This window comes from Vipera ursinii (assembly GCF_947247035.1).
Source record: "Vipera ursinii genome assembly, chromosome: 2".
Taxonomy (NCBI): Eukaryota; Metazoa; Chordata; class Lepidosauria; order Squamata; family Viperidae; genus Vipera; species Vipera ursinii.
This window is the reverse complement of record NC_139513.1, coordinates 146872057-146887885: the sequence shown is the minus strand read 5'-3', so window position 1 is coordinate 146887885 and position 15829 is coordinate 146872057. Positions and strand designations below refer to the sequence as shown.

General features: G+C 43.4%; 1 protein-coding gene across 1 annotated transcript in view; it reads left to right on the top strand.

The window, feature by feature from the left end:
- Positions 1 to 618: 618 nt before the first annotated feature.
- The window catches only part of KMT2D (lysine methyltransferase 2D), a 125820-nt gene continuing 110609 nt past the window's right edge, over positions 619 to 15829 (top strand). Inside the window, exon 1 of the mRNA XM_083353039.1 lies at positions 619 to 1445. The gene's annotated coding sequence lies outside the window, so the exon portion shown is untranslated. The remainder of the gene's footprint in view (positions 1446 to 15829) is intronic.

Sequence of the window (15829 nt, the reverse complement as noted above, 5' to 3'; positions counted from 1 at the left end):
GTCTATATAGAGCCCCTGTAGAATGAGGGTCGAACTACCGACCTAGAAGGGGTCGATTCAGTCTAACGCAGCTTCCTACGTCGGCATCCTCTTTACCAGATCTGGGCAACCAAGCTCCACAGAGATCGAGGTGGATCGGAGAAGTCGGCTTGCAAACGAACCGAAACCGTTCGAACGACAACTCCCAAGTCCACCCGATCCCAGCCCCCCACCCCACCCCACCCCACCCCACCCCGCCACCCCCGAGACCTCGGGAGAGTTGTAAGCTACGACCGCTGGAGGGCGCAGCGGGATCTCACTTGGAGAAGTCCCCGAGGCCGGCGCCTGAGCGAGCGAGCGCCCCCTTTCGGGCTCGGCAGAAGGCTTCTCGTCCTCGGCACGGGCCAAATTGTCCCGGGATCTCTTCCCTTGCATCGTTGGCCTCTTGAACATCCTTCGCCTCCGCCAGGAGGAAGCCGCAGCGCCGCCATCTCTCGCCAGAGCTGCACCTGCCTCCCGCTCCTCCCGCCGCCTCGGCCAGGGCGGAGAAAGGAGGAAGGGACCTCTGAACCCAGCCCACGTGCTTCTGTAACCCACCCGGCCCGGACACCGAGGGGTTAAAATCGGCGAAGTGATTCGCCCACCGAGCGTGCGCTGCGGCTCCGTACGGACGCATCGCTCACTTTCCCCCCCCCTCCTCTCAGCGCGCGCCATTTCGGCGTCTCCTTCCGCCATCGAGCTTCCAACACAAAATAAAGTACCGGGTCGCTTCCTTTTGCGAGACATCGCGCCCGTCTCGCGCCGAAGGCAAGGGGGGGGGTAGGATTTGGAGCGGGCCTAAGCTAGTCCCTTCCCGTCCAGCGGGGAGAGGAAGCCGAGCGAGAAAGGGGGCCGAAGAGGAGGGACGAGTCCCTAACTCCGGGATCCCACCCTCCCTTTGCATAGGAGGAGGAGGGAGGAGGGAGGAGGAGGAGGTTAAGCAAACCCGGAGCTGGCCCAGCAGGACCTACTTTCCTCTCTGAAAATGGCTGCCTCGGTGAACACTTTCTGTTCAATTCCTTAAAGCCCTTCGTTGGGTGTGTGTGCGGGGGGGGGGTGGGGAGCGGAGGGGGAGAAAAGCTCAGCCACCGATGCTTCTTTGACGCCCCTTCTCCGCTCGAGCTGAGGATTAGAGCGCGAAGGGAGCAGGTGAGAAGTTTAAAGGAGGAAAAAAAAAAAGGGAAGGAGAGCGAAACAGGAAAAAGAAAGAGAAAGAGGCCTGGAACAGAAGCTGGGGAGGAGATTAAAGAAGGGACAAAAAAAGAAAAAAAAAGAGAAGGGGAAATCTTCCCCAGGCCCGAGACACGGAGCAAAAGCCTGGGTCGCGGCGGCTTTTCTTCACGAGCGAGAGAGACGATGAGGCCATTTAGCCTGCTTGGGGAAGGTTCGGGCCAGCGAGTAATGATGGTGATCAGCTAAGACTCCGGGTTAGTTCGGGGGCTGCGGGGGCCTAGTGGCGAGGGGAGGCTTGGCGAGGCCGGAGGGAAAGTAGGAACGTTCCGGCAGACGGGGAAACTCTTGAACGTTGGCTTTCCCTCCCTTCGCTCCCCCTCCCTGGGTAAAACCTCAGCGTTCCATCCGGAGGGCTCCAGCGTTCCATCCGGCCTCCCGAGCGGTCGGTTTGGGCAACCTCTCTCGCTAGAACGGAGGGGGGGGGGGGGAAGTGGGGAGGTCTAGGAAGGGCGACCGAGGCGGCGGCGGCGGCGGCAGCAAAGCAGGGCTCTTCTTCCTCGGATGCGGCTGCTTGGAGATCAAAGGCGAACCCGGAGCTCCCTTTGTGTGCCGTCCTAGGAAGAAGATCTTGCCTCTCTCTTGGCTCTTTCTTTTGGCCTTATTTTGAAACTCCGAAGTATCGTGGTGGAAAGGAAGCGAAGCACCCTCTCCCTCCTTCTTGTAAGGGGGCTGGGCTGCCTGGTGGTGGTTGTGTTTTTGTGTTTTTTAAAACCACCACCCCCCCCCCCCGGGTGGAGAGAAAAAAATATCTTCGAATATTTGGATTTAGCATCCTTTCTGAACCTTTTTTTTTAAATGGGTTTGTGGGTTTGTGTGTTGTTGTTGTTTTTTTTCTTTCCCCTGAGTGGCTAGAAGTAAACAACCAGCATCTATTTGGCATCTGGTGTTTTTTTTTGTTTTTGTTTTTTTTTCCGGGAAAGGAGGGGACAAATGCAAATCTTTCCTTTCCCCCCCCCCCCTTTTCGATTTTTGGGATAATGATTTCTGCTGTATCTTGCCTATGGATTTTGGCGGGTGAGAATTCCTGGATCGTCTTGTAGAAGAAGAGAGGTAGGTGAGGGTTTGCATTTTTTCTAGCCCCAGTGCTAATTTCTTTAACTGTATTTGAATATCGATGCTCTTTGTATCTTGAGGCTGTATTTACTTCAAACTTCTCGACCTTGTTTGTTTATGTTGTGGCATTTTGGTGCACGAGAAGAAATCTGTTTAGAAACTGTTCAGGAAGGATGCATGGTAAAAGGCCTTGGATCACAAGCAAACTGAAAATAGGTCTATGTACCCTTGAAGCTTAGGCCTCATGTTTCCATTGGCTTATATAAATAAGTGACTGTGTGGTGGACGGTGGTGGTGGTGGGAAGTATGGCTCCCTTTATATATCCTTCTTACTGAGAGAATCGAGTTATATATTTTTCAGCAGGAGAATCTGTTAATTTATTTTCCTGTCCATTGCATATCCGCTGGTATGTTTTGCACAAAGAATTAAACCAGAGGGGACAGTACTTGTGTGTGGGGTCAAAATGGTTGGTCTCATCATTGTATTATTTTAAGGGTGGGGGGGATAGAATTAGAAATCATTTAACACAGAGGTGGAAGTGTTCATTCCTCTCCCATTTATTTACATTTCTGTTTTGTTTTGGGATTTGGATTAAAATGCTAAGAGTTTGTTTTTAACGTCTAGCTGGGTGTTTCTTAACTCAGCTGCATCTGTGTGATGGGGGTTTGTTTAAATAGAGAGCTTAACTGCCCAAGAGGTTATGGCTGTTCTTGGATGGAGTAGTTCCCTTCTGTCCTTTACATAGAACTGCCCTCTTAAAAGCAATGCTGTCCAGTTTTACAGCCAGAAGCCTGTTTTTTTTTTCCAAAGCAAAGCAGCCAACTGGAAAGCCTGCTTTACCCAGCAGTCCTTTAGTGACCAGTGCAGCCTGCATGGGATTATGGAGGACTCCAAAGGGATTTACAGGAGAAGAAAGGGTGGGTGGAGAGGAGAATCGTATTGGCATTTTCTCTCTCCCTGAACCAGCAGACACCAAGGTGGTTTCATGCTTGGATACAGGGTGGCGGGGTTTCTACTCATCTCTGAGCTGTTGAAGTTCAGATTCTTCCTGTAGGTTATTCTAAATGCAGAGCTGCATAAATTGAGTGGATGGCTTTCCTGTTCTGGTTTAATGGGAGGAGGGTTACTGATTTTTGTCCCTCTGGCTGTCAAAGGGGACTTTGTGGGCTACACCTGTTGCATGGATATCTGATCACTCACAGTTGGACCTATGCTGCCTGGGGTTTAAAAAATGGAGAACTTTGATTTTCTTAACAGTGGGTAGAGAGCAGCTGAACAGCAACTGGTTTTGAGGGGAGTTAACATGAAGGGACAGATCTCACTTGAGACTGCACTGGATGTTTAAAATCCCACTGCATACATAAATAGATTTGGCAATGTTATTACTGAGTAGAAATGGCTGTACCCTACCTAGAGCTTTCCAGGCACAAGTATTTCCAGAGCATTTATTAAAAAATGCAAAGGAGTTTGTAAGCGTAATATATACTTGTATATAGGAATACTTTTTGACTACACAAACATACCTAGATGGACACGCATTCTCTTTGTATGACTGTGTTAGAGAAAGATCTGGTGATGATGTGAATTTTATGTTCAGTTGGAAGGAGGTCAGGGAATAGACCTGGTGGAGCACACTCCTCTAAGGCGGGCTGTGAATCTTCCTTTGATGTCAAGGTTTCATGATGTTCAAGCACATTGATTGCAGTGACTGTGGATGCCAGATCTTTTCACTGTGACAGTTGTGCCTTGATTATATCCTGACAAGATACTAATAGCATGTTCTGTGGAGCTGTCTTTGAAAAGTTTTTGGTAATTTCATGTGGTCCAGAGGATGCAGCTAAGTTAGACAGTAAGGCTACCTATGTTGAAACAGTTCCCCAGAGTACTATTGCTTTGAGGGATAATGTTAACTACTAGTTGTAAACTATGTATCTCTTCATTGAAAGGCCACAATAATTCCCTCTATACTTGCCCTGCCCCTAAAGTCTTGATAAAAGAACCCCCTTCCTAGTCCTGGCACCATTTGAGGAGCACATGAGAGAAGCAGAAGGCCTTTACATGGGCTGCTTCTAAATTTTGGGAGAAGTTCCTTCTGTTATTCTTTCCAGGCCAAGCAAAAACATTTTTAATTAGGGAGTCCCAAGACAGTTTGCTAAGTCATTGCTTTTTGTTTTATTACAAACATATTTTAAAACGTTTTCACATTTGACAATGCAATTTGTAGGGTGCTTTCTATGTTACTTGTTAGTCATGTTGAGCACCAATAATTTCCGCAAATATGCAATATTTTAAACTCTATTGGTCATGAAACCAGGGTTATGATGATGATATGGGAACCAGAAAAGAAATAGAAGACACCTTATTGCCACTCTGCTGTTTTTTTACTAAATCCTCAAGGAAGCAAAACCTGAATGAAAAAAAAGCCTAGTTGAAATATCTCCTGGAGTTTCTTGAACAAAAATATATACCGGTATTAAAGAAACATTCCATGGAAAATATGAATGGCTACCTTTGCTTTGAGGATTTTGTCTGTATCTGGAACCAGACCACTGAGAGTAGTGTGTTTTTCTGTGTATACACACAAAATCTAAGGCTCTGAGGTCAGTAGTTGAGGTGAAACATTACAATGTAATGTCAGTGAATTTCTAATATTTATTCAAGTTTGGCCAAGTAGAGACTTCAAGCTGTTTGCCACTAGCAGAACTTAATGTTAATTACTTTATTTCTGCTGTATCTAAAGAGTGCTGCAATCTAAATGTGCATTGGTCCATGAAACTTGTTATGCAAAGTCCCAGCCTTAGGTTCTTGGTTTAAATCTGTAATTATTTTAATATTGAGAGATCCTAGTATAGAGAACATTTGTTTTTGAGTTCTTTGCTTTTTCACACTTCATAATTGCATATACTTGTTGCCAAATTATAACTTTTGCATACCAGTCTCAGCCTATCTCCTATAAGCAAACAACGATTCTTTTGGAATGCCGGGTTGATATTTCACCTTTTCCATTTAAATGTTTGGGGGAAAGAATGTTCTGTTAAGTTTCCAACATTGTAGAATAACCTATATGTAATTTACACAGTTTGGAATAAAGATAGAAATCAATTTGCTATAGCCTAATTGAGGATGACATCCGCGGAATCTTTATCCAGTATTTGATCTACTAACCATACTTATATACTTTGGTCAGTACACATGGATAGGAAGAGAGTTGAATTGTTATGTAGGCAGATGCAGGATGCTGGGGGTTCTATAGATAGTCCTTGACTTATGTCCACAATTGAGATCAGAAACTGAGATCAGATCAGATCATTTTTTAGATACTTTTCATAGTGTCATTAAACAAATCATAGGGTGGTTAAGTGAATGGCACAGTCGTTAAGCAAACCATTATTCTGAATGGGTGTTTTTTGCCAGAAATGCCAGAAATTGGCAAAATATCGCAAATCATGGTCATATGACTGTGGGACACTGCAACCAGTTATAAAGGCCAGCCAGTTGCCGAGCGCTGAAAATGCGCTCATGTGACCTCGGGGGAGGCAACATGACGGTCTGAAATGCTTTATGGGCTGTAAAGCACCCGTTCTGAGAGAGTCCTAACTCCAAACAGTTGTAAAATGACTGACCGGATCCATCAGTTGTAAGTCAACTACCTGTAGTTCAGCATCTGGAGGGCTATAGGTTCTGTATTACTAGGCTACACATGCAAATGTTGTTGAAATTTGAAAATTGCTAATTCTGTGATGCCTTCCACACTTATTTTGGCAGAAGTAGAGAACTGCAGCCATATATGAATAGAAAAAAACCCCAGAACCAAGGTTTCTGTATTGTAATTACAAATTGACAGTGTAAAATTGACCTTACTTGAATATGAAGTGCTAATGTGCTGTAGGTTAACTTTCTTCGATTTTGGATTCTACCTCTCAGTTCATTGAAGCTTCAAAATAATAAATAATAATAATAATAAAATAACTTCTTAAAATAATACATTGAAGAAGGGATATCTACATCAACTTAGAGACTACAAGATGGTGGTAAAATCGCTCTGGGAGAGAGAATGATGATCTCCGATTATAGAGAGGCATCTAGAACTGAGGTTCTGAATATTTCCAATGGTAGATTTGGGCAGGTTCATGCATGGGCAGACTATATTTAACTTTCCCAGAAAGCATGAAATTCGCACTTTTAGCCTGGCAACCATAGAATTGCATCCTGGAGAAGGCAAGGAATTCCATGCAAGTGTTTGGGAGAGAAGAGGTTTATACAGTATGGAAAGAAGACAAGCTCCTCTGCCCTCAATGCAAGTGTTAGACCTTTCCGGATTTTTTTATTTGACTTTATTACAGTGCAGACCTGTCCAGCGATTCTTTAAACAGTCTTCAAAGTCAGTTTCATGTGCAATTGACTGCATCAATCTAGTCTGGAGGATTTCAATCAATGGATAATTAAAATTAAAGGTAAAGGTAAAGGTTCCCCCGCACATGCGTGCTAGTCATTTCCAACTCTAGGGGCCAGTGCTCATCTCTGTTTCAAAGCCGAAGAGCCGCGCTTGTCCGAGGACGTCTCCGTGGGCATGTGGCCGGCATAACTAGACGCCAAAGGCGCACGGAACGCTGTTACCTTCCCACCGTAGTGGTCCCTATTTTTCTACTTGCATTTTTATGTGCTTTCGAACTGCTAGGTTGGCAGAAGCTGGGGCGAGTAACAGGCGCTCACTCTGTTACGCGGCACTCGGGATTCGACCCGCCAAACTTCCGACCTTCTGTTCGACAAGCTCAGCGTCCTAACCCACTGAGCCACCGCGTCCCTCTAATTAAAATTATCTCTGTCTAAATCAGGGGAGTCAAACTGCCAGCCCATCACGCTGAAACCACACCCACCCCATTGTCGGCAATAGGAAAAAAGTCACGATATGTCGCGACAGGTCACATGACATTACGAGTTTGACACCCCTGGTCTAAATGGATTTATAGCTAGCCATATTACCCAGTGTTTCTCCTTCTATATTCAGAGCACAAGGAACTTTATTTTTTATGATGAGAGCTTTCAATATTTTGTGACATAGTTTTTGTGTTTAAAAAAGAAGTCTCAAAACTTCAGTGCTTTAAAGCAACTTTTCATATTGTTGGGTCTCTGAGTATATAATATTTGGAGTACAGATAGTCCTCAACTTAGAATAGTTTGTTTAGTGGCCATTTGAAGTTACAACGGCACTGGAAAAAATGACTTACGACTGCTTTTCACACATATGACCGTTACAGTATCCCCTTGGTCATGTGATCAAAAGTCAGCTGCTTGGCAACTGATTCATATTTATAATGGTTGTAGTGCCCCGGGATCAGGTGATCACCCTTTGTGGTTTTCTGAAAATCAAAGTCAATGGGGAAGTCAGATTCACTTAACAACTCTGTTACTAATTTAACAGCTGCAATGATTCGCTGAACATCTGTAGCAAGAAGGGGTCATAAAATGGGGCAAAACTCACTTAACAAATGTCTCACTTAGCAGCAGAAATTTTGGGCTCAACTGTAGTCATAAGTCAAGGAGCACCTGTACAACTTTAATCCTCTTGAATATAGAATGCGGAGGTTATGGGAATATTATTTCAATGGGTTCTGGAAGTTGAAGATTAGGAAGTGCTGGATGACTGGATTATAGTTGGTAATCTTTGTTGTTGAAAATGTCGTAAGTGGTGTGCAATGTAGAAAAAAGATGTTTTCATGTATGTGTAAGGACAGGGTGATGTAAAGCAATTCGTAATTTTGACCGGATGGCTTAGAAAAATGTTCTTTTTAGGCTTGAAATATATATTTCCTCTTCCAATGAAAAAGTATTATGTTCTTGAAAGCTTTTCTAGAATTGACCTAGAGGCCCTTCAAGGACTGTTGGTGAGACATCCCTCAAACAAGGACAAGCAAAGAATCCTAAAGATTGATTTAATTTCTTGATATATTTTGTGAGTGTGTTAAATACGGAATAGTTCTTAATGTTAACATTTAATCTAAATGAAGCCTGCATGGGGTATTTATTTATTTATTTTAATTCCATTTATATCCCGCCCTTCTCCGAAGACTCAGGGCGGCTTACAAGCTTAGCAGTAGCCTTCATTCTATGTATATGCCTGCTTATTAGGGCTTTCATACACCCCCCAACCGGCATTATTACAAAGTCAGGTTAATTGCCCCCAACAATCTGGGTCCTCATTTTACCTACCTCGGAAGGATGGAAGGCTGAGTCAACCTTGAGCCTGGTGGGACTTGAACCTGCACTAATTGCAGGCAGCTGGTGTTACTTAAGGAGGCATTAGCCCACTGCTCCACCAAGGCTCTTGGTTAAGCTTTGCCTTGACATGGTGCTGAGCGCCATGGAGGCCATGGAGGTTTTCCATCTAGAGTCCAAAAAGTGATGTAGTTGTGTTTTTTTTTTAACCAAGCATTTTGCATTACCTTGAGGCTTTGTTCTGGGTATCTGGAGGAGATTCTTGCACCTGTGGGTGTGCGTGGTGCGTGCTGGCAATTTTTTTTGACGATTCTTGTAGTTAGCATTAGATTGAGGAAAAGTTTTGAGTGATGCAGAACAACATGGCAGCTTGGCTTCACTTTTAAGGAAAGAGAAGAGGACTACGCTATTTCATTAAGGTGCTTTAAACAGTGCATGGGATGAACCTTTGTGGAAGGGAAGGACTCTTTCAAAGTTTTGCATAGCCATAATATCTATTGATATGTACGGTATGTTGCAGAATTAATGTTGAAAAAAATAGCAACTGCCTGTGATAAATAAAGATAGACACTCTCACACTGAGGTAATTCTTTAGCAACAAACTGGAAATGACTTGTCCTTGTTTTTTTCTGGGAGGTTTTAAAATATTTTTTAGACTTCCCCGTTTAGTCTAAGCCCTGGAATTGGCTGGTGATTTCTCATCCAAGTACTATCCAAATATGATCTTCCTTAGCTTCTAAGAACAGGTAATGTTGATCAGATGGTATTAGACACAGTGGTATGATTGTACAGTTCTGTAAAAAATTATTAACTCTTTCATATTTTTGTGATTTTTGCCTGACTTTACTAACGAATATTAAGGGAGCTTCATTTGAGTCCTATTGATATACGAGGGCAATTTGGAAATAAACCTCTGTTTGGTTATCAATGACAGACACTCACAGATGCAGAACTTTTATAATACACATTAGAAAACTGTAACGTTACATTACTTTTGGACATAATCGTCATTGAAATTGAGGCACTTGTCATAACATCTTACAAGGTTTGAACTTCCTTAGTAGTAGTCGCTTGGTGCCAAATCTGGGCTATAAGGGGTGTGTGTGTGATCAAAAACATCCCAACGGAACTGCTTCAAAAGTTCTTGGGTGCGTCTAGCGGTGTACGGGTGAGCATTATTGTGAACCAACACCACACTGGAAGTCAGCATGCCCTGACGCTAGTTATGGATGGCTCGTCTGAATTTTCATAACGTTTCAGACTTCTGAATTGATGGTCGAACCACACTCCATGAACTTCACTAGCAGTACTCCTTCGTCATCTTCGCGAGAGTGGTGTTGGGAGTCTCCCGATACTCCCACGTTACGCCTCTGCTCCGTGAGCTGCATTGGTTGCCAGTTGTCTTCCGGGTGAGATTCAAGGTACTGGTAACGGTATTTAAAGCACTCCATGGCATGGGGCCGGAGTACCTCAGGGAACATCTGCTGCCGGCATCAAGCTCCCTGCGCCCTGTGCGTTCCCACAGAGAGGGCCTCCTCAGGGTGCCACCGATCAGAGAATGTCGATTGGTGGCCCCCAGGGGGAGATCCTTCTCTGTGGGCGCTCCGGAGCTGTGGAATCAGCTACCGGTTGAGCTCCGGATGGCGCCCGATCTTCGCTCCTTTCGTCGCGATCTTAAGACATTTCTGTTTGTACAAGCCGGCCTAGCCTGAGGGGGAGTGTTGGGGTTATTTTATTTTTGTTTTTTTAATTTTTCTGGGGGTTTTTAGTGTTGTATTTATACTGTTTTAATTAGGGCAATTTGTTTAATCTTTTTTAATGTTTGTATTCATTATTTTATTCTGCCCTGTGAACCGCCCTGAGTCCTCAGGGAGAAGGGCGGTATATAAATGTTATTAAATTAAATTAAATTAAAATTTGGCAGGATTTTCTATGGCAACACTTCCAGTGTGGTGTTGATTCATGATAATTCTCACCCACACACTGCTAGACGCACCCAAGAACTTTTGAAGCAGTTCCATTGGGATGTTTTTGATCACACACACCCCCAGCCCAAATTTGGCAACGAGCGACTGCTACTAAGGAATTTCAAACCTTGTAAGATGTTATGACAATTGTCTAAATTTGAATGGCGATTATGTCAAAAAGTAATGTAACATACCGTAGTTTTCTAATGTGTATAATAAAAGTTCTGTATCTGTGAGTATTTGTCATTGATAACCAAATGGAGTTTTATTTCCAAATTGCCCTGGTATGAAGGGAGCTTGAGTAAATGGACAACACTAACGTTGTGGTGCTTATTTTGTGCAAGTCATCCAGTACATGATGTATCAGTGTGAAAACATAATTACCGCCTTCCAGTTCAATTAATTCAATAGGGTTAGTTATGTGATTACTTAACAATCCGGATTGGTTTGGGTAACCCTTGTATAAGGCTCATAAATGGCTCTCTTCATCACAGTGACATTCTTTTCTTTAAGATAATTTTTATTAATTTTAATTACAGTAGTCAAAAGTAATAACTTAAACTAGGTGAGAGAAAAGAGTGGAAATAAAGAATAAAGTGCAGGAAAAAAGAAATATATTTTCCAACCTTTATCATAAGAAGTCTAAGCATACTTAATAACTCTTCTCTCTGTATTAGGTTAATTAGTTATCCCTTACTCCCATTTCCCATCCCTTGTCTATAAGCAAATGCATAAACATCAACTTTTCAATTTTGCTATCAGCAAAAAAGTCAGAAGCTTGCTAAAAATGTCTTATTTTAACCTTGATCAAATAAATAAACTTTATTACTTCCTTTTCACTTCTTAAAATTTAATTCAATCAAATATTGTTATAGGCTTTATTTTCTTTTCAATTCTTCATCTGCACAGATTTCCTCAAGGCTTTAACAAGTTTCTTTTGTAGACTCAGTAAGAAAATAGTTTCTGGGTCGTTCTCCGGGTTTATTATTTGTATTTTTCTTTAATTTTTTAAAACTTCAACCAGTTTCTGTTGCATATCCAGCACAGGTGGTCCCTGATGTATTATTTATTTATTTAGATTTATATACCGCCCTTTCCCGAAGGACTCAGGGCGGTTTACAGGATATTTAAAAGAAAATCAATACAAAAGTTAAAACAAATTTAAAAAGATTAAACGAAACCCTGAGAAAAAATAAAAACCCAGTTAAAATTAAAAATTAAAAAATTCTCAGCCTGGGCCAGAGAGCTCGAAGAGCCAGGTCTTCAGGTCCCGGCGGAATGAACGGAGGTCAGGGGCAGTCCTCAGCTCCATGGGCAGCTGGTTCCAAAGGGCAGGCGCGCCCACTGAGAAGGCCCTACCCCTGGGTGTTACCCGCCGGCAATCTTTAACCGGCGGCACCCTGAGAAGACCCTCCCTGTGGGAGCGCACTGGACGAAGGGAGCTTGATGCTGGCAGCAGGTGTTCCCTCAAATATCCCGGACCCTTGCCATTTAGGGCTTTATAGGTCATCACCAGCACCTTGAATCTCACCCGGAGGGCAACCAGAAGCCAATGCAGCTCGTGGAGTAGAGGTGTTACATGGGAGTATCATGATCAGTAGAATGGCTTGCCTTCAGAAGTTATGGGTGCTCCATCAGTAGATGATTTTAAGAAGAGATTGGACAGCCATTTGTCTGAAATGGTGTAGGGCAGGGGTGTCAAACTGCCAGCCCGCGGGCCGGTTGCATCATACAGAGGCCGCGCCCACCCCAGCTCTGGCAATGCAAAAAAAGTTGCGATACGTCACGACATGTCACGTGACGCGGCAAGTTTGGCACCCGTGGTATACGGTCTCCTGCTTGAGCAGGGGGTTGGATTAAAAGAGTGGTCCCCAACTTTTCCGGCTCTGCAGACTGGCGCAGTGTGTGTGTGGGGGGTAGGGGATGGTTTGGGGCATGTGCACGCTGCTTGTGCAAATGCAGCTTTGCACACTTGCCTGCTGCTGCTTGCACGGCCCGGTTCCCAACGGGGCCGCGGCCCAGCACCAAGCCTCGGACCGGGGGGTGGGGACTCCTGGACTAGAAGACCTCCAAGGTCCCTTTTAACTCTGTTGCTCTTTTCTGTTCTATCATTTGCCCCGGTGACCACTACAAGTTATGACAAGGCTGAATGTAGTTGGTTCTGGACTCCTTGCAGTTCTAGCCATCCCAGCACCTTTGTGGTCCTATGATTGTGATCTGGGTTCTTGGCAACCAGTTCACATGTAGAGCCAGTTGCAGTGTCCTGCAATCCACATGATTGTCATTTGCTACTTTTCCTGCCAGCCTCCCCAGAAAGTGAGTGAGGAAGCTGCCACGAAAGGTTGCAAAACCATTGGGGTAAGTCTTCCCCATCCACCTACCCTCCCTAACCTGTGTCATACCTCTCTCGCGTATCCTCTCATACCTTGGCACATCTTCCCCAATTGTCGTTGTGCCTCTCACACACCCCTTTGCCCCCTTGTACATCCTCTCCAGCCCTTGTGCATCCCTCACATCCCCTTACACTCTTGTGCACTGCTCCTTCCCCATGCCTCTTGCAAACTCCCAGAAACCCTTCTCACAGCCTTCCCAACCAATGTTGTGCTTGTTACACACCTTTGCTCTCTCTCCCCCACCCAGCAGCAACCACTTACATGCCTGATACAAGTTCTTGCTAGCTTCTTCACTGATTTTGGTTGTGGGAAGCTGGCAGGAAGTTGCCTCGCCTAATAAATGTGGGATTCAGTTAACAATGGCAACCAGGACTGTAGGGATTGCCGTTGCTAAGTGATGCTGCTTCACTTTACAACCACATAACTCAGTGATGGAAATTCCAGTTTCGATAGTTATCATAAGTGGAGGATTTTCTGTAAAATATCTTTTTCTGGTTATTATCTCAGCCTGTCATTTATAGTGCCACATTTTGTACTTTTATCTTATCAGGTAAATTTTGTTTCACATCTGTTATTCCTTCATTAACCATCTTTTAGACATATAGTCTATTCATAGAAGCAGACTTCATTATGGGTGGTGTTGATATTATAGATAATGATTTCTGGTTCTATTCTTTAAAGTTCTCCTTTAATATTTTCAATATTATAATATTTTGTTTTCTGCAAGTCCCAGTATTAATTGACATTAATTGTTATTGATCTAGCTTAATTTGGTCCCTTCTAATGTCCAGTTTCTAAAATCATCATTTATCTTTCATTGTGACTTGCACTTGCCACGATAACCAAAATAAGTCTGTTTTCCCCAAGATCATTTTGTTATAATTAATTCCAAAATCAATATTTATCAAAAATTTATCTGGTCCCTTAATCTGTTGATAACTTTGGGATCAAAATCTTATTTAATGTTTTGCTTTTTATTTCAAGTTCTTTAAATTCTTAAGATTATAATTAATTTTTGTTCAGAGCTGAAAAACTTGTCCAATGAAGATTATTTCTCAAACTTGCATTTATGAAGATTTCTTAATACCTTTAGAATAGTTTAGGCAATTTCCAAAAGTGAGTAATAAATGAGCTTTGTGAGCTTTGCGTTGTTTAAAAAACTCTGCCACAGTTGCAAGCAAGATAACTAATCCCTTCACCCACAGGAGACCATTATCCTGGGGTTTGTTGCGAGAAGCAGCCATCTGGAGCACATGTGGGTGATCTCTTGTCTTCTCCTTATCCAGAGAGGTTAGAAAGAATTATCTACTCATTGGTTCCTTGTCAGCTCCACTTTTGCAGAGCCATCTTCAGTTTGCCATACAATAAGGCATGCTAGAGGTTCCATCTGTGAGGAACCTACTTTTGATAGGTCCCAGGTGGTGGGCCTTCTCTGCCTTGAGGCCCACTTTATGAAACTTTCCCTCCCCTCTTCCCCCTCCCCCCCCCAGGTTAGGTTAGCTGTATCCCTTTGAATGTTCAGGAGGTCCCTCAAGACCTGCTTATGTCACCAGACTTGGGGAACCAGTGACATTTAAAGGTGATTCCCGTATTGTGGGTGATATGTGATTGCTATACTTCTCTTTCCATTTGTGGTTTGTATACTCTTAATTCTTTTAATAATTTTTAAATTCTTTCTAATAACTACAGTTGCAAGAAAAAGTATGTGAACCCTTTGGGATTACGTGGAGTTTTGCATGAATTGGCCATAAAATGCGCTCTAAACGTCATGTAAGTCACAACAATAGAAAAACACAGTCTGCTTAAAATAATACTACACAAACATTAGCTGTTGTCATGTTTTAATTGAACATAAGATGGAAACATTCACAGTGCAGGGTGGAAAAAGTATGTGAACCCCTAGCCTAATGACTTCTCCAAGAGCTAATTGGAGCCAGGAGTGAGCCAACCTTGACTCCAATCAGTGTGATGATATTGGATTTGTTGCTGACAGCTGTCTTGCCCTTTAAAAATACACACCTGTTTTGGGTTTACTGGTCTCGAAGCACTGTCTGATGTGAACCATGCCTCGCAGAAAAGAGCTCTCAGAAGACCTACAATCAAGAATTGTTGACTTGCATGAAGCTGGAAAGGGTTACAAAAGTATCTCCAAAAGTCTTGATGTTCATGTGTCCACGGTAAGACAGACTGTGTACAAATGGAGAAAGTTTAGCACTGTTGCTACTCTCCCTAGGCATGGTCGTCCTGTAAAAATGACTGCAAGAGCACAGCGCATAATGCTTAATGAGGTAAAGAAGAATCCTAGAGTGTCAGCTAAAGACGTACAGAAATCTCTGGCACATGCTAACATTTTTGTTGACACATCTACAATAAGGAAAACATTAAACAAGAATGGAGTACATGAGAGGACACCACGGAGGAAGCCATTGCTGTCCAAAAGAAATATTGCAGCACGTTTGAAGTTTGCAAAAGAGCACCTGGATGTTCCACAGCACTACTGGCAAAATATACTGTGGACAGATGAAACCAAAATTGAGTTGTTTGGGAAAAATACACAACACTATGTGTGGAGAAAAAAAAGGCACAGCACACCAACATCAAAACCTCATCCCCACTGTAAAACATGTCGGAGGGAGCATCATGGTTTGGGGCTGCTTTGCTGCCTCAGGGCCTGGACGGATTGTTGTCATTGATGGGAAAATGAATTCCAGAGTTTATCAGGACATTTTGCAGGAAAACGTACGACCATCTGTCCGCCAACTGAAGCTCTGCAGAGGATGGGTGGTGCAACATGACAATGACCCAAAGCATACAAGTAATTCAGCAAAACAATGGCTTCAACAGAACAGAATACGCCTTCTTTGCTGCCCTGTAAACCGCCCTGAGTCCTTCGGGAATAGGGCGGTATAGAAATCTAATTAAATAAAATAAATAAACAGTAAATCTTC